The sequence below is a fragment of the Neofelis nebulosa genome, chromosome 11 (genome assembly GCF_028018385.1).
Source record: "Neofelis nebulosa isolate mNeoNeb1 chromosome 11, mNeoNeb1.pri, whole genome shotgun sequence".
NCBI classification, from domain to species: domain Eukaryota; kingdom Metazoa; phylum Chordata; class Mammalia; order Carnivora; family Felidae; genus Neofelis; species Neofelis nebulosa.
In genome coordinates this window covers 70,203,268-70,229,580 of record NC_080792.1, presented here as the reverse complement: position 1 = coordinate 70,229,580, position 26,313 = coordinate 70,203,268, and the positions used below count along the sequence as shown (strand labels likewise).

The window sequence follows — 26,313 nt, the reverse complement described above, 5'->3', positions numbered from 1 at the left end:
AAAACAGTGCCGACAGGGGTTGCCTTTCTTTAAAATTATTTTTTTTAACGTTTATTTATTTTTGAGACAGAGAGAGACAGAGCATAAATGGGGGAGGGGCAGAGAGAGAGGGAGACACAGAACCGGAAGCAGGCTCCAGGCTCTGAGCCATCAACCCAGAGCCCGACGTGGGGCTCGAAATCACGGACCGCGAGATCGTGACTTGAGCCGAAGTCGGACGCTTAACCGACTGAGCCACCCAGGCGCCCCAGGGGTTGCCTTTCTTTACAAAACCACTGCTGTCTTCGAGAAAAGTTTTGTTACAGGCCACGAGGGAGTCTACTTCCCACGGGCTGCCCCCTGAGAGCGAAGTATGGGCCTGGGGTCTGCAGAGGGGATGGGGTTTAGAAAGCCGGATAGCATCCCCCCGTGAGTCTCATTTCAGGGAGCTTCCCAAACAGTCCCGTTGTGCACTATAAATGGGAAAGTTATCGCCAGTCCGGTTTCTGGTCCCAGGCTGCTGGATGGACCCTACGAGATGGGGTCCCCTGAGGTCATCTGATCCAACCGTTCCCTCCAAACCCTCCTTCTGTCCCAATTTACAGATCATGGGCGAGACTGACGGGGGCCATCTATTCAGTGAGATGAGACACCCAGGGTTCACACCTCGCAGGCTCTCCTTCCATCCTCATGAAGACTTGATACAATACTTGGGGTGAACCTAGGCCACAGTCATGTATTTCTCTAACGAATGCAGATAGAACATTTATCTGTGAGTTTTAGCGCTCTCCAGACAGGTCACTTCATCCTGGTCACAGCAATCCTTACAAGTAGGTACCAATATTCTCCCCATTTCACAGATGCATAACTGAGGCATGGAGTTAAGTCCTTGGGTCAAGGTCATACAGAGCCAGTAAGCCACAAGCGGCTGGCTCCACGGGTCTCCATCCAAACCTCCGTGCTCTGCGGTGCACAGCTTCTCAGCACAGAAAGAAACGCGTTCCGTTTTGACTTCCCTTTCATTTTCTTCTGACTTCATCAAAGAGAAAGTCTCGACTGGGTGTTACTCTGTCGTTAACACCTCTCCGATGCTTACTAATATTTTTTAACAAAAAGAGGGCAGGCCTTAGGCTCAGTGCCTTTCCAGAAACTGTGCTTAACGGGAAGTGTTACTGAAGTGGTTACGTCCGTGACTACATTTGTGAAACGCTACCCTTTGTAAAAACAGATTCTGAGGGATTTAGAGACTGGCTCCATACCTCAGAAAAGTCAGGACACTCAGCAAGAACTAAGAAAAAAAAAAAAAAAAAGAGAGAGAGAGAGAGAGAAAAAAGGTCTTTTGACCACCTGCCATCTTGGGCTTTTTCAATCCAATTCCGTTCAAAAAACGCTTCGACAACCAGCTTTAGAACGGCTAGCAAAAGGGATGAGAATATGTGAACACAGTGAGGCTCTGAAACGTCATATAAATGTGATGCGTCGGGATTTTATTACTATTATTGTTGTTTTTATCGGGGAGATGATTCCTTTCTCTAACCTTCTTTTCCCTCAGACACTTTATCCCGAAAGGGTTACAATCCCAAGAAAAGCTTTTTTCGTAAGCACAAAGAACTAATATTAGCAGATTGGGGTTTCTGTAAATATTCATTGTAATCTGTGACTTGGTGAGTCTCGTGTTCTACCCTCCTGAAAGCTGCACATTTATAACTTGTGAATTCATAAATATTTACGAATTCACACAATCATCCCTGACAAATTATTTCATCTGACAGCTCCACACAAGCTCTGCCTGGTTTCCTGAAATTCTGATCGAATCTCGCGGAAACTTCCCGGATGACAAGCAGCGAGTGAGCACGGCTAGAATCACAACCAGATCCCGTGGACCTGAATGGGTCAGTCAGCGACATGCACACCCACCGCCATGGCCACCACCACCTGGGCGAGAGAGATTTTGTCATCTGAGGGGCCGCCAGATGTTCTCAACAACTGCACGTGTATTTATGGCAACGCGTCTTCGGAGGTGTCAGAAAAAAACACAAAAAACCCAAGACGGGACCTCGTCAGGAGGAGGGACGTGAACGCACGTGGGCGGGGAGAGGTGGGGTTGGGAGCCGGACAGTCTGGGTGTGAATCCACAGTCGGCCAGGGTCCGTCTGATCTCGAACAGGCTTCCAATCCTCGCCAGACTCAGTTTCCTAGATTCGAATTTGGGGTAATGAGAGCAGGGACACGACAGGACTGTGGTACCAATGACAGATGCTGCTGGCACAGCCCCCATCCAGGGTCTGTCACGTAGCTTGGGGAGTCCGTAAATCTCGGTTTCATTATTACTCTCGCACATAATGGTTCGAACAGCCACAGTCTCTGGCATGACCACGTTCTCAGTAATGTTTGAAGCACGCGAAGGAGGTCCTGCTCCAAAGCCCTTTTCCTGTGTCGTCACCTACGGGTGCCCGAGAGGGACCCCCTGCGGACGAAATCACGTGACTGCCACACGTGGGCTATGATCCGCCCACTGGCGTTTTCTTCCAGCCGCCCCATTTGCAAGGACGAAGAAATAACTTACCTCTTTTTTCTTTCTTTCTTTCTTTTTTTTTTTTTGCCCCCTCCCTCTCCGATTTGATGACTGAATGGCATCCTGGTAGGTGTGAGTTGACCTCCATCGGAGTGGAAATACATCCCCACCGTCACCCCGTGAGGCCGAATCCGGGTGCCTGGAGGCGTGTCTGGATGAGAAGATCCAGCTTTGGTGATGGGAGCTGAGTCTGCCTTCTGCTGCTCCGTCTACACAGCTTACGCAGCTCCATCCATTACAGTGATTACGGGTTTTGTTTGCACTCAAGGCCAGGCACAGAGCTCCAGCTGGGGCAGTTACAAAGGCTCTGTGCATGGCTCAGTGGGTCAAGCGTCTGACTCTTGGTATGTCAAGATTCGTGAGTTGGAGCCCCGCCTGGGGCTCTGTGCTGACAACGTGGAACCTGCTTGGGATCCTCTCTCCACAAACTGGAGCTCATTCCTGCCTCAGTGTTCCTGCACTGCTGTTCCCTCTGCCTGGAATGCCTTTCCCTCCCGGGCTCCAGAGATCTGCCTCCTTCTTGCCATCGAGGTCTCCAGTGAACAGCCACCTCCTCAGAGAGCCCCTCCTGGCCCCCTTTCCACAGCCATCACGTTTCCCCAAATTTTCTTCATAGCACTTATTAGTGATTACTGATTGTTTTTTTTTTCTTACTTGCCATCTCTCTCCCCTTACTGTGAGGTCCACCAGGGCAAGATCTCCTCTGCCGTATCCCTACTGCCTAGAGCATCATCTGACATCCGCTGGGCACTCAATACATGTTTGTTTTAGGGAACAGAGGAACACAGTTACAGATAGGACACCCACACCGGATTCGGACGATGACAGGTGAACTCAACTCTACCACATCCTGGTTTTGTGATCTCGGGCAACTTAAACCCCGATGAGCCTCAGTATCTCCATCTGTCAAATGGGCATAGTACTTAGACTTCTCTCCTACCGTTGTGGGATGTTAGAGGCTCCTGATGCGTAAAGGTAGACTAGCCCAGTGCCCAGCATGGGGAAATTCTATGTGGCTCACGACTCTATTTGCAGTCCAAATTAATACTATGTAACGGATGGAGTCCCCAGTCTAGGGACTCGAAGCATGGGGGCTTAAGGACTCTGCATTTGTTCTAGCCTCTCTGACCTCTCCCTGCCCATCAGGCTTCCAGAACCTTCCAAGTGTACTTCCGGGGCCACGGTTTAGAGGAAACACATTTGCAAGTTAATTGCAATACCAGGGCTCCCACAAGTAGGGCGGTAGGGGTGGAGGGACATCACCACAGAGATGCCCGATGTGAACATTCCAACAGGAAGCCAACATTCCACAGGAAGACCGACTGTTGAGTTGAAGCTTCTCGCCCGAACTTTTCCAGCCGCAGACGGTCTCCGGGCGAGGCCATGGGTGTGCGCAGTCCCGAGCCGAAGTGCACAGGGGTGTGGGCGTGCATACATGCGTGCACACGCTCACACATTTCCCAGCATTACTTTTCAGCAAAAATTAAGGAAGAGGAGATGCGTTTCTTCCTCAACTTCCGCCCTTTCAACATCTGGCTGTTTGGGTAAATTTGACAAGGATTATCTCTTTTGTTTTCTCTCTCCTTTATCATCTCTTTCCCTCCCAAACCCAGAAATTCCGTGAGAAGTGTTTTTAAGAGCGCTGGCTGACAAGTGTATACACGCCGTCCGCAGCCAGGGAGCAAGCGGTGCAGTCTCTAACTTGTTAGACAGGAGCTAGATTACAATCATAAATAAATGATTTGCTGTCTCCTTGCATTCAGACTTGTAGCTTTTAAAGTGTGCCTGTCATCGTGGAATCAGATTTAGTCAAATGCTGTGTTACTGCAAAATTATCCTATCCTTACCTTTTTATTCTCCTTATAATGGACAGTTAAATTGGATTTTCAAATTTGAAGTGCATATGTTTTTCAAATCCCCAGAGGCTGTCTATTTTTTCATTTCTAAAGCAACTCACTAATGTTTATCATTACCACACAGAAATATTACAATTCTTAAGGGGCGCCTTACAAAATCAGTGCAGGAGAAATGCGCTTTGTCGTCTCAAAATGAAACCAATTTCTCAGCTGATTTGCAATTTATTTACATGTTAGCATTTGATTTCCGGCTGATTTATAACCCCACATGGCTCTGTCTCGGGGTTTATTTAGAAAGCAGACAACGGTGGTCGGGGAAGGCTGCAGAGAGCTGCATGGCGTGGGATGCCTGCTTCCCCCCCCGCAGGAGTCAGCGATGACGGTCCTGAGTCTCGTGGCTTAGTTCCACCATCAAGAAATTCAGTGCCCCACTATGTGCAAATACATGGGGTTCTAGGCTCCGTCACTGCATGGAGATGAGAGGCTGAACGACAGCCTTCCCAAAGGAATAGATTTCTTCTTCTGCAGGGATCAGGGATTAGGTGAAGGAAAAAGAAGGAAAAGGTTGGGATATCGCGGGTTTGCATTTCTTAGTTCATTCACATAACTCTCATGGCTAGGGAGGTGCCTGGATTCAAAGAAGTATTGTAACTTACAACAGGAAGTTTACTGGAGTTTATGACTTCATCTGTCTGATTATCCATCCATTGATCCATTTTTCCATTCAGCTATCCAGCTATCCCTCCATCTTTCCAACCATCCACACATCTACTTTTCCATACTTCCCACCCCCAACCCACCATCCATCCATCCATCCATACATACATACATATACCCCTCCCTTCACTTATTTCCACTCAATCTATCCATCCACCATCCACCCATCCACCTATCTATCCTCCCACCATCCATCCATCCACCTGTCCCCCATCCACCCATCCAGCTATCCATCTGTCCATCCATTTACCTGTCCTTCCATCCATCCATCCATCCATCCATCCATCCATCCAACACACAGTTACAGCCTTCAAGCTGAGTGTGAGGGGTGTAGAGATGACTAAGAAACTTACAGGATCCTCACAGACCTCATGGTTAAGTAAGGGAGACAAACACATACTCCTCAGGATCATCATGAAGCTCAGATTACTTAACGGGCATAAAAGTGTGCAATAAACTCTAAGTCGCCTTAAAAAGCACAACCCACATGTGGAATGCTGTGATGTGTTAGAGCATGGTCTCTGGTCAGCCTGCTTCCTTCTAGCTGGGAAATCACTGGCAAACAACCTAACCCCACCAATCCTTGGTTTCCTCATCTGTAAAATAGGAAGAGGGAGTAATAACAATGATGATCCCTACTTGGCAGGGGTGTTGGAATGATTTGATGAGATAAGCCAGATAAAGTGCTTAACATAATGTTGCGGCCACCGTACTTCACAAACGGTCTTCTCTTTCTTCTTCTTCTGCTTATGATTATGACCTCTTATTATATTACATGATTACACAGTATTGTATTTTATTATATTCAGGAGGAACGAGTAATTATGTCTAACTGAGAGAAGATGAAGAAAGACGCTCCAGAAGAAATTACTTCTGAGTTGGGTCTATAGAAGAGGGAAGTTTTTCTCAGGTACCAGAGGGAGTGACATTTCCATCAGTGAGAATAGCACACTCAGAAGCCTTGTGATCTGAGGGTGCAGCTGGAGATTCAACAAAAGGGGAGAGATGTATGGCAGTAGCATGGGACCCTTGGGGCAGAAGGGAGGAGGTAAGTCTGTTGAAGCGACCTCAAAGCCCCTGCATATTAGGATACAGAACTTGGTGTTGTCCTGAGAATGTCAGGCAGCCATTGCAAGGGCTCAGAGATTGGCATCTTAGGGAGCTCTGCCCTGCAGAGAACAAATTTGGAGGTAGGGATCCTGGGGTGGGGCCTGGAGAGATAGCCCCCTGGGAAACAAATGAGGCAGGACCCAATGTGCTGATGCAGGGCTGTTCAGAGGGGTGGGTTCGAGAGAGGTGGGTTTTTAAGTAGAATCATCTGGGATTTGGGGACCCGTTGGAGAAAAGAGGAGGGATAATGGGGGTTTCACAGAGATCTCGAGGAACACCCTATCAGAGGCAAAATCCCTGGGACTGAGATGAATTTTCCTCCTCACTTTGCTTATATCTGCCCATGCCATGCAGAGCTACTCTGAATAAATTTGCATATATTTATGCTGCAGGCAGCCAGCACTCACTCCTGTAAAAGGAGCATCTCTTTCTCTCTTTCTCTCTCTCCCTCCCTTCTTCCCTCCCTTTCTCTCTGACTATGTGCACACATCCAACACAATTTCCCTTCTGGGCATAGAATGAGGAGCCAGGAACTTCCAGGGACTTCCTGAGTGAACTTGGACACATCTCTTAACTCTCCCGGCTTTGGACAGGAAAATCTTGTGTCTCTGGGGTCTCTAATGCTAGGATACCGGGAGGAGAGTGGGTTGACAGGAGACCTGGTTCCCAGTTTATAAGTTGTGTACCAATTAGGACAATGTGTGTTGCGAGTAATAGAAAACCTGATTCAAATGACCTTAGAAATGAAGAGTCCAGAGCTTATGTAATAGAAAAGTGAGAGGCTTCAGCTATTAAGTAAAGCTTGGTCCAGGAGCTCAGTGATGTCACTCATTAAGACCACTATTATTTTCTGTCTCTCATCTGTCTCTCATGGTGCCAGTTTCACTCCAACTCTGGTTTCTGCAGATCTCTTTGTAGAGCTCACAAGCAGATGCTTTTATGTTTCTCACCCAGCAAAAGGAAAGCCCTGAGATCCACTGATTGGACGGCTCAGTTCCCACGCCCACTTCTGAACCAATCTCTGTGGTCAGAGAGAAGGAGCATTCTGATAGGTCCTCCTGAGTCACATGCTCATGAGCCTCCTCATGGAAGCCTATGCCTCCCGGAGCAGAAACCAGGGATTTCTGGGAAAGGAGGGTTCTGGGACAGAATCAGCTCGTGTCCAGGACACGTGTCACTGGGGAAAACTTTCTACGTTCTTTATTTCCCAAGGAGGGAGGAGATAACTTCAAAAACAGACATAGTCTCTGGCTGATTATCCATAAACTGAATGGGAAGAGTCAAACAATAGGGCTTTCCTCGGGAACTTTACGTGCGCAACGGCTTGCCTCGAGGCCAACTGCCTGTAAGAAAGTAAAAGGAGTCACTGTCCCTCCCAGGGATCTAGACTTTGTAGTGTCCACTTAGTGGTCTGGGTCGGACCCCTACTGACCCCCTATTGGCCACTAGTATCAGCTATGAATGAGGGGCTCACAGATCGCCATGGGTGAGTGGGATCCAATGTTGGACATGTTAGCCCAGGGCAGGTTGTGCTGCAGTAACAAATAATCCTCGGTCAGCGACCTGATGGAGTGAATGCTTGCTTCTTATTCTCGCAAAGTTTGTGGTGAGTTTGAATGAGTCTCCAGGGCAGCTGTCCTCGGCACGGCAGGTCAGCCACCCTGGAGGCTTTCATCTCATGGCACCTCCGTCACACACATGTTTCCACAGTGGGGACAGAAAGAATGGAGGACCAGGCTCTGGCTCTTCATTTCTTCTTCCTGGAAGTGACGCACTCCATCTGCTTATGAGCAATTGCCCGACTGCAGTAAGCTTCCCAGGGTTCCTGGAGGACAGGTGAATTAGAAATACTGGGGAGAGGGGCGCCTGGGTGGCGCAGTCGGTTAAGCGTCCGACTTCAGCCAGGTCACGATCTCGCGGTCCTTGAGTTCGAGCCCCGCGTCAGGCTCTGGGCTGATGGCTCGGAGCCTGGAGCCTGTTTCCGATTCTGTGTCTCCCTCTCTCTCTGCCCCTTCCCCGTTCATGCTCTGTCTCTCTCTGTCCCAAAAATAAATAAAAAACGTTGAAAAAAAAATTTAAAAAAAAAAAAGAAATACTGGGGAGAAGTAAATGTATCTGTCCCTGAAAAGGGGGACGGTTGGGACCTCACTCAGACTCACCTTCAGTGTGCCTTCCATTCACCCCAAGGGCAAGAAGAAGAAACTGTCCGTTGTTATCTGCTCTCCACCAGGTGCTCTGGATTAAGGGATGAGCTGCCTTCTAGCAGTTCACATTCAACTTGGGGAGACAGGGCCAATCGTTGTGTTTTTTTTTAAGGAGAGAGAGAGACAGAAAAGTAATTTTAGAACCTCCTTCCTGAGCTTATTGTGAGGATAAAAAAGGCTATGAAGCATATGACATCCTTGGCACATCGCCCAGCAAAAGAGTTCTACAAATAAGAATTATTATTGCCATTTTACAGATGAGGCTATTGAGGCTCATGGTGGTGGAGGGACTCTCAAGGTCACTCAGTGACGGTCACCCAGCGATTGGTTCACTGTAGAGTCTTCTGTTAGTAATCTTGCCCTTGACCTAATTCACATTCTGCCCGAATGAGAGACCTCTCTCTCCCTCTTGCCCTGCTCATTCAAAACCCAGTGAGGGTTTTCTGACCAGCTTTGGGCACCAACGTCCTCTAATTAATACAAAGGGATGCTGACCCTGGTGGGGCCCAAAGTGAGATCCTCTGCCATTTGCTTGCATTTTTATCCATATTTATATCCTTCTGTAACTCCCAAGTCCCTCCTGCAGACAGCCAGGGTTTGATGGTGGCATCTGTCGTTTCAAGAAGGGAGATGTGTTCTCCCATTTCCTGACCAAGAATGTCTTGGGAGTCCATTCATGGTACTAAGATACCCACATTTTAAGATGGCACACTCTTCCTTTCTAAGATTCCATTATTTCTTGGCCCTGGGGCTTTGGCTTCAACTTCTGAGACTCTATCCCAGTGCTGTCCAAGAGAACTTTCCGCAACTATGGGAATATTCTACATGAGTGTCGACCAGTATGATAGCATGGTAACCAGTTGCTCCATGTGGCTACTGAGCATTGAAATGTGGCTAGCTTTGAGAAGGAACTGAATTTTCATGGTATTTAACTACAATTAATTTGAATCCAAATAGTCACGTGTAACTGGTGGCTGCTTCCTGGGAACCAGAAGTCTTACTCTTATTCCAAAACTCTTATTCTGATTTTCCTTAGTGGTTTGGTTTTTACTTGCCCTCAAGAAACACAACTGAAGAAGTTCTGGGCAGCAGTTTGGGTCACTTAGTCTGGAATCTAGTAAAATAAACATAAATATTACATATATCAGTCAGGCTAGAAGATATGACACTACAGTAACAAGAAACCACCCACTCCCCGTGGCTTGAAGCAGCAAAGGTTTGTTTCTTACTCATGCCACATATTCATCTCAATTTGGCGAGAAGATCTGCTCATCATTGTCATTTCAGTACCCAGGTTGATGGACAGTTGCCTGTCTGAATGCCAGAAGGAAAAGGGAGCTGTGTAGGGTCCTGTATTAGTTAACAGATTGACCCCCAGAATTGACATCTTTCAGTTCTGTCCCCCATTCATTGGCCAGAATTATTCATGTGTCTCTATCCCAACTCAGGGAGGCTATAAAGTGCAACCCTACATGTTCAGGAAGGGAGGATAGCAAGCCAAAAATTTCTGGTCATCTGCACTAATCAGGACATAGTATGCAAGGTCAATTTTGGGATACAAGTAGAAGGAAAGGGCCAAGTCTGGAGAAGAAATAGCCAAGAATGCTTTCAAGAGCACTGCATTGGGAGTTCAGACCAGAGACCCAAGTCTTGGGCTTGTCCCTTATTAATTCTGCGATCCCCAGTCTGTGCCCTGAATTACCCTCTGTTTCTTAAGTCTGCACTTTGAATAACCATTGAATGTATATACAGCACTGTACGAGTTACTAGGATTTTTTATATTTACTATCCTTCCCTATGCCTGATAGAAACAAGACCCTGGATCCCTGTAGTCGGGACTACTATTGGCCATCCATGTCTATTCACCTCTTCTTTTTACCTAGAGAACATTTATTGTACAAGAGGTGAGTAATAATTTACCCCACTCCCCCCCCCCAAAAAAAAACCAACTGTACATTTTCCAGGCTTATCTGTATATGGGATGGCCATGTGACAACTTCTGTCCAATAACTTGTAAGTGGAAGTGATTGCTGGGTGTGTTTTCAGGAAAGCTCCTGTTGTAAAGTGGAGTCTGCACCCCTGGTTTCCCTTTCTTTTAGTCTGGGTGGAGGGTATGATGGCTGCAGCTCCAGCAGCCATTCTGAGAGCATGAGGATACACACTGTAAAGATGACACCACGCCAGCCAGAAAAGGCCTGGATCGCTGACAACATCATGGAGCCGCCACCTTTCTGACTTCTTTCACAGGCAGGATAAGTAATCCCCCATCGTGGGGCGCCTGGGTGGCTCAGTCAGTTAAGTGTCCGACTTCGGCTCAGGTCATGATCTCACGGTCCGTGGGTTCGAGCCCTGCGTCGGGCTCTGTGCTGACAGCTCAGAGCCTGGAGCCTGCTTCAGATCCTGTGTCTCCCTCTCTCTATGACCCTCCCCCGTTCATGCTCTGTCTCTCTCTGTCTCAAAAATAAATAAACGTTAAAAAAAATTTTTTTTAAATTAAAAAAAGAAGTAATCCCCCATCGTGTTTAAGCCATGTCTAGTTGATAGGAGGAGATATTCACCACTACGCTAATGAGGAGGACATGGCTGTATTTGGATTTTTGATTCCATGTGAGCGATCCCTGATTGATATAATTTTGCAGAAGTAGATTGCTTTTATGGTGACCAAGAAACAGCTGTCTTCAGGGGGTGATAAGGAGAACACAGGCCTGGGAACCACACGGATGCGAGTTTCCATTCTGCTGCTCACCAGCTGTGTGACCTCAGGCAGAAAATCAGCCTCTCTGAGCTCAGGTCTCCTCATTTGTGACCTGGGGATGATAATGAAACACACCCTCCCAACATACACGTGGGGTGTCACATCCCCATTTAATTCCTCAAGAAGCCCCAGGAGGGGGTGTTTTCTCATCCACACTTTACAGATAAGGTAACTAAAACAGTGAAGCATGTATCAAATAATTACTAGGAACACATGTTGAATATATGCCTCAGGACCCGAGCAGTCCCTAAATAGCAGCCATTTTCCACACCATCCATGTGGGTTTTAGAACATCGGCCTATTACCTGGTCACCAGAGTCATTATTGACTTCATGTGTTTAACTTAATTTTAGCTACCACCACTTTTTAACACTATATTCTCATTCTAAGCAATAAAATATGCCTGGAACCACAACAGACATGCGCATGCGCACACACACACACACACACACACACATCTCCATAAGAACATATGGCACTACCTACCAGAACTAAACACATATTTATGCTATATGTTTCTATGCTGTACTTTGGCCCAGTGATTCAAGTCCTGGGTACCCAAACTATAGGGAAAAAACATGCTTGGAACCACCAAAAGACACAAGATTATTTTATAGCAGCTCTTTATTTGGACAACTCAAATGCCCATCCGTAGTGCAATGGATACATAAATTGTGATATCGCCATGCAGTGGAATACTACTCAGCAACAAAAAGGTACACATGACTGCCTCGTAGCCCAACATAATGAAGACGTAATGTTAAGTGAAATGCTGACACCACGGAATATGTCCTGGCTAAGTCTTATCTGACGAGGTTTGGAGACAGGAGAGAAGTGACAGAACTCAGGATAATGGTTATAGCAGGGCAGGTATCGGGACAGGAACAGGCACAAGGGAGCCTCCTGGGGATCTAGAAATGGGCCATATCTTGACCTGGGTGGTGGACATGTGCTTGCAGAACTTAAGTGAGTTGTTTACTTCTTGTCGGTGCACTTTGCTATAATTCAGTTACGCCTCAATAAAAAAAAGTCTATTAAATTTTTAAATGTTTATTTATTTTGATAGCGCGAGAGGGAAAGAATCCCAAGCAGGCTTTGCATTGCCAATGCAGAGCCCAACATGGGGCCTGAACTCATGAATCGTGAGCTCATGACCTGAGCCAAAATCAAGACTTGGATACTTACCCAACTGAGGCACCCAGGTGCCCGTAAGATTTTTTTGAAAGGATCAAGTGCATCACAGGGCCGTGTGCAATCATCCTGCACTCTGGGAAGCAGTGTTCCACACAGGGCTGGGCACGCAGGATGCTCTTGGTAAATGCCAAATGAATGGGACACGTCGTGGCCACCAGGACCCATACCCAGGAGAACCGTCCACTTCTGCACCCTGACCCTGGTCGTCTCGAGCCCTGCCAGGTTCCATGGGGAAGGCTGGGCTCCCCAGCAGCTGGATCCCTCTGTGCCAAGCCTCTGCCAGTTGATCTGCCTCTCTTTACCCCATTCCCCCCTCCACAATAATCTCAGAGCTCTCTCCTGATGAGGGCGTGTGTTCTGGCCACATGTTAGGCTTTAAGCAGACCCTGGTACTTGAGGGAAATTCTCTCCTTCATTGGCTGGAAAGGCACAGGGAAGAAAGGGAAGGTGGTGGGAGGCATGATCCCGGTGTGTGTGCCCCGTTAGAGAGTGTCTGTATAGGAGGAGTGGCCTGGGGGGTGGAGAAAATTGTTGAGAAGGGACAGTGTCAGGAGCAAAGTCTTTATCATCATTCACCTTTGAGGTCTCAGTGTGTGTGTGTGTGTGTGTGTGTGTGTGTGTGCGCAGGACCAAGTGACAGAAATAGAAGAAGACGGCGATGGAGAGAAGCTGAGAGAGGAACAGGCAGAGAGAGAGAGAGAGATGGGGCAGAGATTTCCTCTAATGCACAATCTCTTTGCTACAAGCTTTTCAAGGATCACCAAAACATTTGGGACCACTGTCCCCATTCCTCAAATCCACTGGCTACAAAACATTAAGACAATTGCAGCGTCCAAACCAGGAAATGTTTACCAGCTGTCGATGAGATATATGGCATTGTATCAACCAAATAACGTTCACTCAGCTCAACTCTTTTTTTTTTAATTTTTTAATGTTTATTTATTTTTGAGAGAGAGACACAGAGAGAGAGAGAGAGAGAGACACACACACACAGAGAGAGAGAGAGAGAGAGAGAGAGAACCAGCAGGGGAGGGGCAGAGAGAGAGGGAGATACAGAATCTGAAGCAGGCTTCAGGCTCTGAGCTGTCAGCACTGAGCCCGATGCGGGGCTTGAACTCACGAACTCCTGAACCGTGAGATCATGACCTCAGTTGAAGTCGGATGCCCAACCGACTGAATCACCCAGGCACCCCACCACTCAGCTCAACTCTTAGAGGGTCATCTCTGGAGCCCATGGAGTCCAGCCTGTGGACAGTTTAACATCCAAGTGTTGCTAAGAGAGCAGAGCTTAAAAGTTCTCATCACGAGAAAGTAAATTCTGTAACCATATGGTGACCAAGGTTCACCAAACTTATCGGGGTGATCATTTCACAATATATACAAATATTGAAGCATTACGCTGAACACCTGAAGCTAGTATAATGTTGTGTATCAATTATACTTAAAAAAACAAAACAAAACAGAACTTCAGAGCCAGTGTTCTTGACCTCTATGCTTGAGGTTGCTGTTGCCTTGCTGTCCGCCAAGGGACACGGGGATGAGCAGGGGACAACGTCACCTGGGGTGGTGAGGCACAGCCCCAGTGGGTGTTGACATCTGGGGGAGACAAGCCCCGCTGTCCTTCCTCTCCCCCCCTTTTTTTCTCTGTGGCTGCTGCAACAAATGACCATCAACTTGGTGGCTTAGGAAAACCAAACTTTATTGTTTTCCAGTTCTGGAAGCCAGGAACCCAAAATTAGCATCACTGCACCAAAATCGGGATGTCAGCAGGTCCACGGTGTGTCCAGAGGCTCTACAGGAGGGTCTGGCTTCTTCCAGCTTCTGGTGGCTACTGATTCCCTTGGCTCGTGGCTGCATCACTCCAATTTCTGCCTTTGTGGTCACATCACATTCTCCTCTGTGTGTGCAGTCTCGCTCTGCCTCCCTCCTACAACAGATGTGATGGCACTTAGGATCCACCCAGATATTCCAGGATCGTCTCCCCATTTCAACATCCCTAATTTAATCCTATCTACAAAGGCCTTTTTACTTACAAGGTAACATTTGTAGCTCCCTGGTATCTTTAGGGACTGTATTTCAGCCTACACTTGACCCAAGGGTTTTTATCTGGGATCATCAGCATGAGCTATTGTATTCCAAACCTGCCTGCCTTCTCCCACTGACCACAGGGCCTTGACTCTCCCGTGTCAGATTCTCCCTGCTTTTCCCCTCAGCATCAGCTTTGCGAGGCTGGTGACAGAGACACAGAGGAGGCTGCCTGGGTGGTGTCCCCCATGTGTGCCCCCAGAGCTCGGGTCACCCCTGTCAAAGCTTGGGCTGAATGCCAGAACACCAGGCCCAGAGAGGAGCCTCGTTTGTCCAGAGACACAGCAAATCATTCCTTCCTCCCTTCAACAAACCGTCACTGGATCCCTTCCAGGTGTCAACCTCTATTCCGACTGCTGGAAACAGAGAGGTGACGAAATCTCCCAATCTCTCCCCTGGACCTCCAATCTAATCAAGAAGAGAAAAGGCAAATTAAGCTGGCCATTCATTTCTAAACATGCACAGCAAATGTGAAGATATCATAGAGAAGGATGCATGAGTGGGGAGGGAATAATTTCCCCTGCAAAGACTTGAGACGGTTTGCTTCTGAAGGCTCCAGGGGGGAGTGGGGGGTTGCATGCAGCCCAGGTGGGTGGCAGCCAGGGGGAAAGGAACATTCCAGGCCAAAGGAACGACATGTGCAAAGTGGTCTAGAGTCTGAAAGGGTGAGGCGGGTTGAGGGAGGTCATGTGGCACAGAGCTCTGAGTTTGGGCATCCTTTGCTGTCTGCAGTGGGTCGAGGGTTCTGGGATCGATTAGCGATGTCTGCCCCCGGCACTGGGTAAAGAAGCAGTGGTCTGCATGCCATGGACTCGCTAAATCTGGGCTAGTGGCTTCGTAAACGAGTCCTCTTCTCTGGACTCTGAGGACAAAATCTTCCAACCCCGAGTGGCCCTCATTATGCGGTGAGGGAGCTGACAGATTTTTATGAAGAAGGGTGACTTGTTTACCAGTTGGGAGTCTTTCTGCCTCGTCTTACACAAAGCATCTTCCACATTCCATCTCGTTGAGTTTCATAGCAGAACTTTAAAAAGCAACGATCCTACCCAAAGGTGACCAGCTCGTTTTTAATGGAAAGCAGAGGCATGAATCAAGCAAGCAAATATTCTCAACCCTATTCCCCCCAACACTACCCTTTCTGTAATTTTTTTTTTCCAGAGGAAAGGTGAGAGGAAGTCTTTGGGAAAACTGGCCTCACCATCAGCACATCTCAGACCCTCACATGTCTGGCTCAACACCCCCAAGCAACAAACCAGTACATGCCACAGAAAAAAAAATTCTAACAAGACATTAATAGATAAATAAAAATAGCTTCCACAAGAAATGATAAGGACTCACGCAACAAAATGATTTCTTTCTGTGTGCGTAAACTCATGAATAATCAAATCGCACAGTCCCCAAATGAGCCAAGTACAGATCTTGTCAACCCTTATCCCAGTTTCCTCCTGGAAGGTCACCTCAAACCTTTGCAGGCTGGGGTGGCTCTGCCCCTCACGGCTCTTCCTCCCACCCCCTCCTAGCATCCCCACCTCCTCCTTATAGGGGAGAAATTAATTCCCAGTGCTATGGAAACGTGCAGAAAATCTGAATGGCAGGCTGGGGCAGTGCCCATGAATCATCAAGCAGAAAGGGGAGTTCGATAAAATATTGGGGGGGGTCCCCAGGCCATGGCTTTTGTGAGCTGAACCAGAGCCCTTGCTTCAAGCCTTTTTATGTGTCACATTTTAACCTACCAGCTGCCTCGAGAAGCAAGATGATCTTCCCTGCCTTTTTTCTTCTTCCTTTAAAAAAATTATTTTTTTATTTTTTTATTTTTTTATTTTCCCTCATGTGTTAAGGGAGGAAACAGTGACAGGGACAAGTGACAGCTCGCTAATTATTCCCTTACTGCCACTGCTGTTCTGGCTTTGGACGCATTGCTCATTTCTCCCCGTCTTCGCACTGAATAATGCATGGGTCCCTATCTGTATTCAAGCGGCACCTCCGGGGACCGCCAGCCTAACTAGCTGATAACTGATTCAGTTTGTAAGCAGGGCCTCTGGGAGTTGCAAGGAAAAGTAGCCAAGAACAAATTTAACACTTCTTTCTCATTTCTTCAGAACATCAAGGAGAGGCAGGTTGGGAAGCAGGTGGGGGTATGTGCTGGGCCCTTGGAGGGCACTTGACCTCAGGTTAGGAGAATACAGAGTTTTGGCTGTGCTGTGGGGAGGGAGGGAGGAGAAGGAGGAGGAGGAGAAAGTTAGTTAAGGCTTGCTATATGAACTCAACATCTTGCACGCATTGTCTCTTTCAAAGACAAGAACCCCTTGATGGCAATGCATTAGCAGATATATTGGTTAGCTTCTACCATGATAATGCTGCGTAACAAATGACCTCCACATTTCAGTAGCTGTCAATAACATATATTTATTTTTTCTTGCTCAGGGGTCTGCAGGTGGGTCAGCCTTGCACTGATCTCAGCTGTGCTCAGTGGAGCTTGGCTGCAGACTGCAGGTCTGGCTCAGATCTGCTCCATGTGTCTCATTCCAGGGCCCAGCCTGGAGGAGGAGGCTCCTTGATGGCAAAGGTGCTGTCACATCTCTAGCCACTGCCTGTATCACGTCTGTTAATAGCCCATTGGCCAAAGCAAACCACACAGGCAAGTCTGGTGTTGAGGGGTGATGGAGTAACTGTCCGCCACCCTGAGCCCATGACTGGGGTGTAGAGGTCTAATACTGCCATAGACGGAATCTCCAGAACAATCCCTTTTGGAAATCAGAACCTTTCATCCCACTGCCCGAAGCAAATACAACATTTACAAAAAGACTTATACCTGTTAGCCTCTAGATTGGGCTTCTCATTAAATAATACCAGGGTCTGCAAATCAAATGATAGTGATAATCTAAACGGCAATTTTTTACCCAATGTCTACAGTACCAAGTACTGTTTGAAGTGCTTTTATATATATCAACTCATTTTCTCCTCCTGTGAACACAAGAAAGTAGGTACTATTGTTACCCTGTTTCACAGATAAAAACAACAGGCACAGAGAGGTTAGGCTATTTGCCTGAGGTCACACAGCTAATAAAGACCAGGGCCAGGGTTGGAGGCCAGGCTGACTGCAGACACTCTAGTTAAAAATGGATTGTCATATAAAGTTTGAATTTTGGACGTAGATGCTATGGTTGAAATGTCAGAGTGCAGTTGGCCTGGGGAAATATAATTGGGAAGGGTTAGGGTGGTATCTGGGCCAGGACCAATCAATCTCTGGGGGTCTGGACCTGCTTGAGAAAAGCCACTCGCACCCAGCCCCACCCTGTAGGCAGAGGGCTTCCTGAGTCTCCCTCTCTCTAGGTCAACCTCAGTCCTGCCAATGGATGACGTGTTCAAGAACCTGCTGGTGGAATTGCTAACTTTCTCCCACCAGGCTGGGTGGGCCAGATTTCTCTGGGAACTATGGGTGCTGGAACAACACCTGGCTTTCCATCACCAAATGCTCCCCTCACCCAGCTTAGACAGCTGACTGCCATCCCCCTTCACCCTCCCCTTCTTCCCCAATTGGATCTGGTGGTGGCTCTTGCTTTATGGGTCTTGCTTTACGAATGACAAGGGGACAGGGTAAAGGTGCACCCATTTTTGAGGTCAAATGTCTATCATCTGGTCCACTTTTAGAATCAGAAATCTGATCCTTCATGAGATGAAAACGGGTGCCATCTTGATTCCACGCTCTAACAAGGGTCGTGCCCGTTCGCAGGGCTTTGGGTTCTTAGAGCCTCACACAGTGTGGGTGCATCGTAAGAGCTCGGGGACCCATGGGTAAATGAATGAATGAATGAATGAATGGCTGAATGAATGCTCATCCGCTCAGATAAGTGCTTTTCAGAGAAGTGAAGCCATTTCAAAAAGACCATTCTCTTGTTCAATAACTACGGAGCACCTACCATGCATCGGGCACTGTTCAGAGAGGCTAGGTATCCAAAATCTTTGCTGTCGTGGTCCAGCAGATACCCGACATAATGTCAGGTGGTGAAGAATAAGGCAGGAAGCGGGGAGGGAGCGTGGTGAGGGCTAGCGTAAGCATTCTCCCCTTCTTGGGCGTCTTCTCCATCTCCACTCCAGGCACTGTGCTAGACGCCTCATAAAGAGCTCCCCCACCGCCCCGATTGTATCGTCATCATACCCATTTTACAGACAAGGAACTGAGGCTCTGATAAGAGCCTTACTTTAGTAATCACACTGCGAGGCTACGAGAGACCCAGTCTGCCTGCCTTGCCTGAACCGGGCAGGCAGGTGGGGTTCCCTGGCCCTCCCAAGGCTGGCGGGTCAAGGAAGCCAGGTGCTAGGGGTGGGAGGGTGCTTGGGGCCCCTACAGTTGTCCCCTGCCTGGGTGTTCCATCTGCATCCAGTTGCCCAGCGTTGTCTCCTGGGGCAACACTGGGCTCTCTGTCACAGGAGCCACATGTCAAGGCAGAAGCGGGGGAGGCAGGCGGGCGTTAGCAGGTGGTTTAAAATAGCAGCACGTCCCCATGGCTGCAAGAGCTTGGTCCTCTGGCCTGGTGAGAACACTCGGGGAAAAGATTCCTCAGCCTGGCAGCTACCCCCTCACGGGTGGCCCCTTAGTAAGGAGCCAGAGAAATTGTGCTCAAGTGCAAGGTCCTCCCGCCCCTTGCTCCCAGGGTCTGTGGGATGAAAGCCGCACTCCGCTCTCCAGAACCTTCACAAGCTGCCCCTCCCAGCTGTCCTCACACTCCTTTCTCTGGTCACCCTTGCCATACTGCATCCAAGACGTCCCTTGTGCCGTTGCTTTGGCTGGTCAGGCTGCCTGGAAGGCCCTCTCTGCTCTCTTCCCCACCTGGAAAATACATGGAACACAGCAAGTGCTCAAAAAATGCCAGTGGGATCCACTTATACGTGTTAAAATCTTACCCTTTGCACTTGGCTCCCTTGTCAGTACCTCTGAAGAGCCTTCTAGATTCTCCCAGGGGCAGACTTCCTCCTCCTTCCAAGACTCTATGGCCTACACTCGGATCGGGATTGGAGAAACCTCCAGTGCTCATGGCTGTCTCCAAGCCTACTGACTAGGTTGGCTGCTGCCCCGATGGTAAGGGTTGCATTCTCTCAAGCAGGGGTGGCAGATAACGGGCACATCACGGGCACACAGGCCAGAACTGTCTTAGCCATGCACCTGGCAGACATTGCTAATCAATCACAGCACCTTTTTTCTCAAGCCCTGGAGCCCCAGGCAGCCATGAGCCATTGACTGGAGTTGGCATCGGGATGATGCCTTAATGGCTTCCCACTCCCAAGTGTCATTGACTACTGTCTTTAGATAAACAGCCTCTAGAAGCTTGCTTTCTCGGCTGCCTCAGCCATCAGACTGGGAAGCTCTTGGGGGCACAACAGTGACATTCATTTCAGCAGCTCCTCCTCCCGGCACAGAGCCTGGAGAACACTAGGCACTGAAGAAATGTCCGTCAAGTGCGGGAATCTGGGAAGTGGGGACAACCCATCACAGTGTGCTGATACATACAAAAATGCCTCACTAAGTCCACTGCAAGCCTTTTGGGTCCTTCTTCCCACCCTCTCCCCCTTGGTCTCTGGGGAGCAGTCAGGAACCCGGGAAACCCAAACCGTGGGTTCGTTGAGATCAGTTCCAAATAAAAAAATGGTTTCCCCAAGACTAGCTGCACAGAGACACAAGGTCAAAGATAAAAGATCCTTAGAACACGGAGGAGAGAGAGGGAGCACCCAAGAAAGCAATCTTGCCAGGTCCTGTCACCTCCCTGAACCTCAGTGTCCTCATCTGTAAAATGGGGATAATCGGACTGCTGTGAGATAATGAATGGAAGGTCCTCGTTAGAGTATGATGATGCTATCACACTGCTCACAGAGATCTTCTCATACAGAGAAAGCTACCTTCAGAGAATCTTGAACTCCGGCCTCCCTCTGATTCCCATCCTCCTGGGACCTCTCGCCTCTGGGAGAGGTCCCAGAAAGGAGGCCCAGGAGGCAGGGACCCCCCAGAAGAGGAGGGCTTTGAGTCCTCTGAAAAAGTGGAGAGAGAGAGTCCTTCCCCTGGGCGTGGAATGCCATTACATCATCACTCTGGGGTCCCACTTTACAGACGGGGAAACTGAGACCTGAGCCTAGTGTCATGGAATAACAATGATCTGCATCTGAACCCATGGTATTTTTGCAGAGCCATCCTGTTTATTAGAAAAGTACCCACACTGATAACTCATTCATTCATTCATTCATTCATCCGTCTTCAATTATATTGAACATGTTTGGGAGGAGTTCACAGTCTAATTGGGAGAATGGGGTGTGATCTGACATGCTGTTGAATTACTTCAGTATCAACGGAAGAGTAAGCTAAGGTTGGGGATAACTTCACAAGAGGGCTATATTGGCTGGGTTTTGCAGTGTAAGTAGGAGTTCATGAGGTAGCTAAAAGGAGGAAGGGCATATCGGGCAAGGCAGATGGTAGGAGCAAAGGCAGGGATCCATGAAAAAGCTTGGTGTGTTTGGAGACCATTTGGCAGACTTGTGTGCCCCTCCTTAGGGACTGTGGTGCTGTATAAGCATATGTACAAGAAGCCACAAGATATAGAAAGCTAGAGCCTGGAGGTCCCTCCACGGCATTTGGGCTTTTCCCTGTGGGCATGGGAGTCATGAGGAGGTGTCCTGGCTGCTTACCCCTCAGCTCCTACTTTCCCTCGGACTCAGCTGCCTGGTGCCAGCCCCGGGATGGGGCAAAGATCAGCATGGACTTTCTGCACCGACCACGCTGCTTCCCTGGAGAGACTCATGCCTAACTTCTGCTCCAGGAATTTAAGCCCCAGAGACCCCCAAAGCACGGAATCCCACTGCTAAGACCTCTCCAGCTCCCGGACCCGAAGATTCAGTGACGTGCGCCATTCACCTGTTCATTTGGTCGTTTGGTTAACACAGCTGAAAAGCCCCTAGCGGATGATATATTGGTTAGTTACGGCTGCGGAACAAACCACCCCCAAATCAGTGCATCGCGTCAACGATATCTTACTGAGCAGTTATTTGTCTGGGGCTCATCTTGTCGGAGTCCATGTGTGCATCCACTGGTCTGCACAGGGCTCTGCTCCAGACCGGGCTTGCTGGGGGTGGGGTCCTGTTCCATGTGTCTCTCCTCCTCCTCCTGGCAGGCTAGCCAGTGAGCAGGGGGTTGAGGCAGGCGGAGGAGGTGTGGGAGGGACACAGGGGAGTGTCGAGGGAGCTCTGGGATATTTGGCTGTGAGAACTCACAGAATCTATGAGTCCGAGTCTCTGTGATGGCCCTTACGGGCTCCCGAGGGGCTGGCCAGGCTTGTACCGGTGGGGTCCCCAACCCAGGCTGTGATAAGGAAGGTCAGCAATGCCCAGACAAGGTCATGTCAGGAGTGGAGGAAATCCTCATGTTATTGGCTGCTCCCTGTTTTCCAGTCATTGCTTGAGGCTGAGTCCACCTTTTCCAACGGTCAAGACCCCACCCTGGATCCACTCGGTTCAGCATCCCCCGCTTCAGAACCTCCCTCCAAGGGCCGCCCAACCAGCTGCGAGGGGGAGCAAGCTCCCCCTTTGCTCAGTGGCAACCCCCTTGGGGAGGAGGGAGCAGATAGCAGAACCGTGCTATTTACAAGCTTTCAAATGGCTTATTGAATCATAAGCTGAAATCACAGGCTGTAACCAAATCAGCGAGGACCAGATTCAATAAAGTAAACAGGGAGGGGGGATAAAAAAAAAATCCCACCTAGAAGCTTGTTAAAGCCCTTCCCTGCCTCTCCCGGCCTTGGTTTCTTAACGTCTCATTGTTTCTGGCGAATAAACCCAGCCTGGTCTGGTTTGATTCCAGTGGCTATTAATTCCATATGTGGTTTATGAATGGAGGAAAAGGCCGTCATTACGTGCTGTTGGAACTTGAAAAGAACCCAACGGGTGCCTCATCTGTGCCCTGCTGGAGCAGCCGAGGACTTTGCTACAGCGCGCGGGTCTCGAATTCTAACAAATGAGTACTTTTCGGGTGGGGAGCCGGGCCGCCCACCATGCGCGGTGGTGACTGTGAAGTCTCCACGTACAGGGTCCCTGCTCCTAAGGAGGTCCCGGAGACACTCGATGACTCCGCGGGGGTCCTGTGTGTGCGCGCGGGACTTCACCCTTTATAAAGCACTTTTGCACATTTTACCTGAGTTATGCTACGAGCTCAGGACGCATAACGCCGGCACAGCGCCCGGCCCAGAAAAAGACGTCCTCGAATATCAACTCTTGTTGGTGTTACGAGCGGTATTTCCTATTAACTGTAGGCCTACTGTGTGCCCGACGCTAAGCGTATGTTGCCTCCAATTCAGTCAAATTCTGCAAACCTGGCATTGGTGTGCCCACGTTACAGACGAGGATCCCGAGATGCAGCCTGGCCCAAAGGCATCAGCGGAGAAGGACAGATGTTGGAGTCAACCTCAGAGCCGCCGGCTCCAAAGCCAGTTCTGGAAAAGCAATTGTGTGGCCCAGATGCCAAGCCCCTTGTCCCTGGATGTGCCTGATGACAATGCCCGCCCTGCTTTGACGGAGGCCGAGTACATCCTTCTCCAGCTTGAAACTGGATTCCCTGATCTAGAATCCCCTGATTGTAGCCTTGACCTTAAGATTTAGATCAGGGGGCACCTGGGTGGCTCAGTCGGTTAAACATCGGACTTCAGCTCAGGTCATGATCTCAGTGCTGGTGAGTTTCAGCTCCACATCGGGCTCTGCGCTGACAGCTCGGACCCTGGAGCCTGCTTCAGATTCCGTGTCTCCCTCTCTCTCTGCCCCTCTCCCACTTGCACTCTGTCTCTCTGTAATATAAATAAACATTAAAAAAAGATTTAGGGGCGCCTGGGTGGCTCAGTCGGTGAAGCGTCCAACTTCAGCTCAGGTCATGATCTCACGGTCCGTGGGTTCGAGCCCCACGTCGGGCTCTGTGCCGACAGCTCGGAGCCTGGACCCTGCTTCAGATTCTGTGTCTCCCTCTCTCTCTTTGTGCCTCCCCCGTTCAGGCTCTGTCTCTGTCTCAAAAATAAATAAACGTTAAAAAAAATTAAAAAAAAAAGATTTAGATCAGATTCAGAATAGCGGAATACTTAAGAACCCGGGACCTGGGTTCATTTCCCAGCTCTACCCACCTCTGTTTGTGAAACTCTGGTCAAGTTATATTCTTTTTAAGGCCCCAACTTTCCCATCTTTAGAGATGATGGTAGAAGCATGTTTCTTCCTGGATTATTGTGAAGTCAAGACACACAGCTAACATTCCATGAGACGTTTCTAAACACTGTGCACGTGTTCGTCTCCCCAATCCTGGACTTACCCCCACATTACCGGTGAGGACACCGAGAGAGTAAGGTGACTTATCCAGGGTTGCATGGAGTTGGAGTCTGTACCCAGACTCAGGGTGTTCCCGAGTGCCCTGGTCACCCAGAACCCTCAGCTGCCTCTCAGTTAAATGAGGTAGTGTCACAGCCCACGGGAAAAGCAAATGAGGGTCCCACCGTTTTTGTATCCCGGAGGATGTTAATGTTTTACTGTGCAGAAGGACGCTCCCAGTTAACAACGAGCAAAGCCTCCAGCTGCAGGGCTGGTCCTGGCTTTGAGGGAGGTTTACCTGAGAACCACACTCCTATCTGACCCGGGCCCCTGGCCAGCCCTGCTTCCTGCCTCTACCCTCCATTGACACTCCTGCTTCTTCCACTTCCGAATGTGCCCTGTGCACTTTCCTGGCCCTGAGCCTCGCACCTGCCACACCTGATGCCTGACTCTGCTTCCCTGCCCTGGACGCCCAGCAAGCACAGACTGAGAGAGTCAGCTCAAAACACCACCTCCTTCTTGAAGCTTCTGGAGACGCACCCCCAAGGCAGGATGAATACTCCTCTCTCTGTGCTTCCCGTGGGGTGGAGTGGATCCCCCTTGGATCCTCACCCATCCTGGTTATGATGGCAAGTCTGTGTGTCTGTCTTCCCCACCAAGAAATCCTTGAGAGCCGGAAGAGGGATGCGTTCATCTCCATATTCCATCTCTATGGAAATGGAATACAAAATGTTTATTGAATGAAAAAAATGGGACAATGAATGGACGAATGAAAGAATGAACCAAAGCATGGATGAATGAATGAATGAATGAATGAACGAATGAATGAGGTTTTCCACCTGGTTGGATTGTAGCTGATGTCTAATCATCCATCATATGGGACCTGAATTCTGCTCCCAGCTTGGCAGCAACCTCACTGCATTAGAAGAGGCACATTGCTTTTAAGTACCCCAGTTTCCCCATCTGCAAATGAACAGGGCACTGACTAGCCCGCCTCCAGAAGCATTTTGTGATTGTAGATTCTTCCTCTCCCCTCGTCCCCATGCCTCCTCTCCCAAGGTCCCATCACGGTAGTCTGGCTTCCCTGCACCCCTTCTCCCCCTAGCCCCCTCTCCCCCATCACCAGCAAGGGTCCAGAGATTTCCTGCTTAAATCCCACTTCTCCTCCCCAATCCTCGCTGCTCCTCTGTGCCGGGCCCACCTGTACTGTCGCCTCTTGCCTGGATGCCTATAGTAGCCCTCAACATATCTCTCTTCTGCCCTCCAGCTCCCTCCACGCACTGCACACTCAGCAAAGAGTGCAGTGTTTTCAAAACACACGCTCCCTGGGCCCTGCCTCAGCCCTGGTGCAGGGGGCGCGGCTAGAGTCCCTGGAGCGGAGGCGTGGCTAGCCGGCCCCGCCTCCCGCTTGGGTTCTGTGGCCACAGTGACCTTTTCTCTCTGGCTGTGGCTGCTTACCTTGCTTGGTCCACCATACCAGCTTTTGCACGTGGTGCTCCCTCCGTCTGGAAAGTTCTCTGCCTCCTCCCCATGATCAGATTTCAGCCTGTTTATCAGGAGCCTTAATCGGAGGACACACAGGGAAGCCTTGCACAAAGGCCTCCCCAGAGGAGATCAAGCATTCTTCTTATATCAGCCCTCCGCGCTCCCATTTCCTCCGTTTCTCAGCCTTTCTCCCGGTTCCCAGTTTGCTTTTACTTGGGAGAGTTTACACATTTGTCTCCACCCCTGGACTCAGATAAAAGATACCTAAAAGCAGCACACTCTCCAGACACTGTATCTCCAGCACCCAGCCCCACGCCCGCAAGTACTCACAAACATCGGAAAATTGGATGGACGTGTTCTCCAGGTCAAGGGTCTCGTAGTCCCTGTTCAGACCTCAGTTTCACCAACTCTGAACTGGGCTCAGGATGTCCCATCTCTCTGTACATGCCGGGGCTCTGCAGGAAGTCTCCAGAACCACCTGGAGCACAGCGAGGTGCTCTGAGGTCTGGAAAGGACCTCAGAGCCTCATGGGGTTCTCATGGGGGGACCCAGGCATCATGATAACCGGGCCACCTCTGGATTTCGCGGCCATCTGCTTGTGAACCAGAGCCAGGCCCCCGCGTCCTGGGAAGGGTTGGAGAACAACGTGCTCTGTGTTCAGATCCGCAGAGGGAACAGAGCGAGGTCGCCGTTCCCTGGTTGAGGCGCTCATGCTCTGTAAGCGCTGAAGCCTGGAGGAGGTGCCGAGGGGCTTCTCCGGGATTTCCAGAAGAAACTGCGGGCGTTTGTGCTTCGCCCACAAGACAAGCACCACAAGCTTGAGCTTTTCCAGTGTGGTTTGGCAAACCGGATTTTTTATAGTCCCCAGTGAAAACTCTCTTTTCTAATCAGATTACATTTAAACAGACAGTATTCTTGTTTATCTGCAGTTGGGTGTTTATTCCTTTAGAATTATCTTCCCAACGCCTGGCGTGTGCAGCGGTTGCCTCACATTGCTGTCATGCGGGCGGGCAAGGCCACCGTCTTTTC

At 49.3% G+C, this 26,313-nt stretch overlaps 1 long non-coding RNA gene across 1 annotated transcript; it reads right to left on the bottom strand.

Moving 5' to 3' along the window:
* Positions 1 to 14,064: 14,064 nt before the first annotated feature.
* LOC131490600 (uncharacterized) lies at positions 14,065 to 25,877 on the bottom strand. Its single transcript, XR_009251142.1, has 2 exons — positions 25,258 to 25,877; positions 14,065 to 14,317 (listed from the first exon to the last, which is right to left on the bottom strand). It is a non-coding gene; the product is annotated as an uncharacterized LOC131490600 (long non-coding RNA).
* Positions 25,878 to 26,313: the final 436 nt, after the last annotated feature.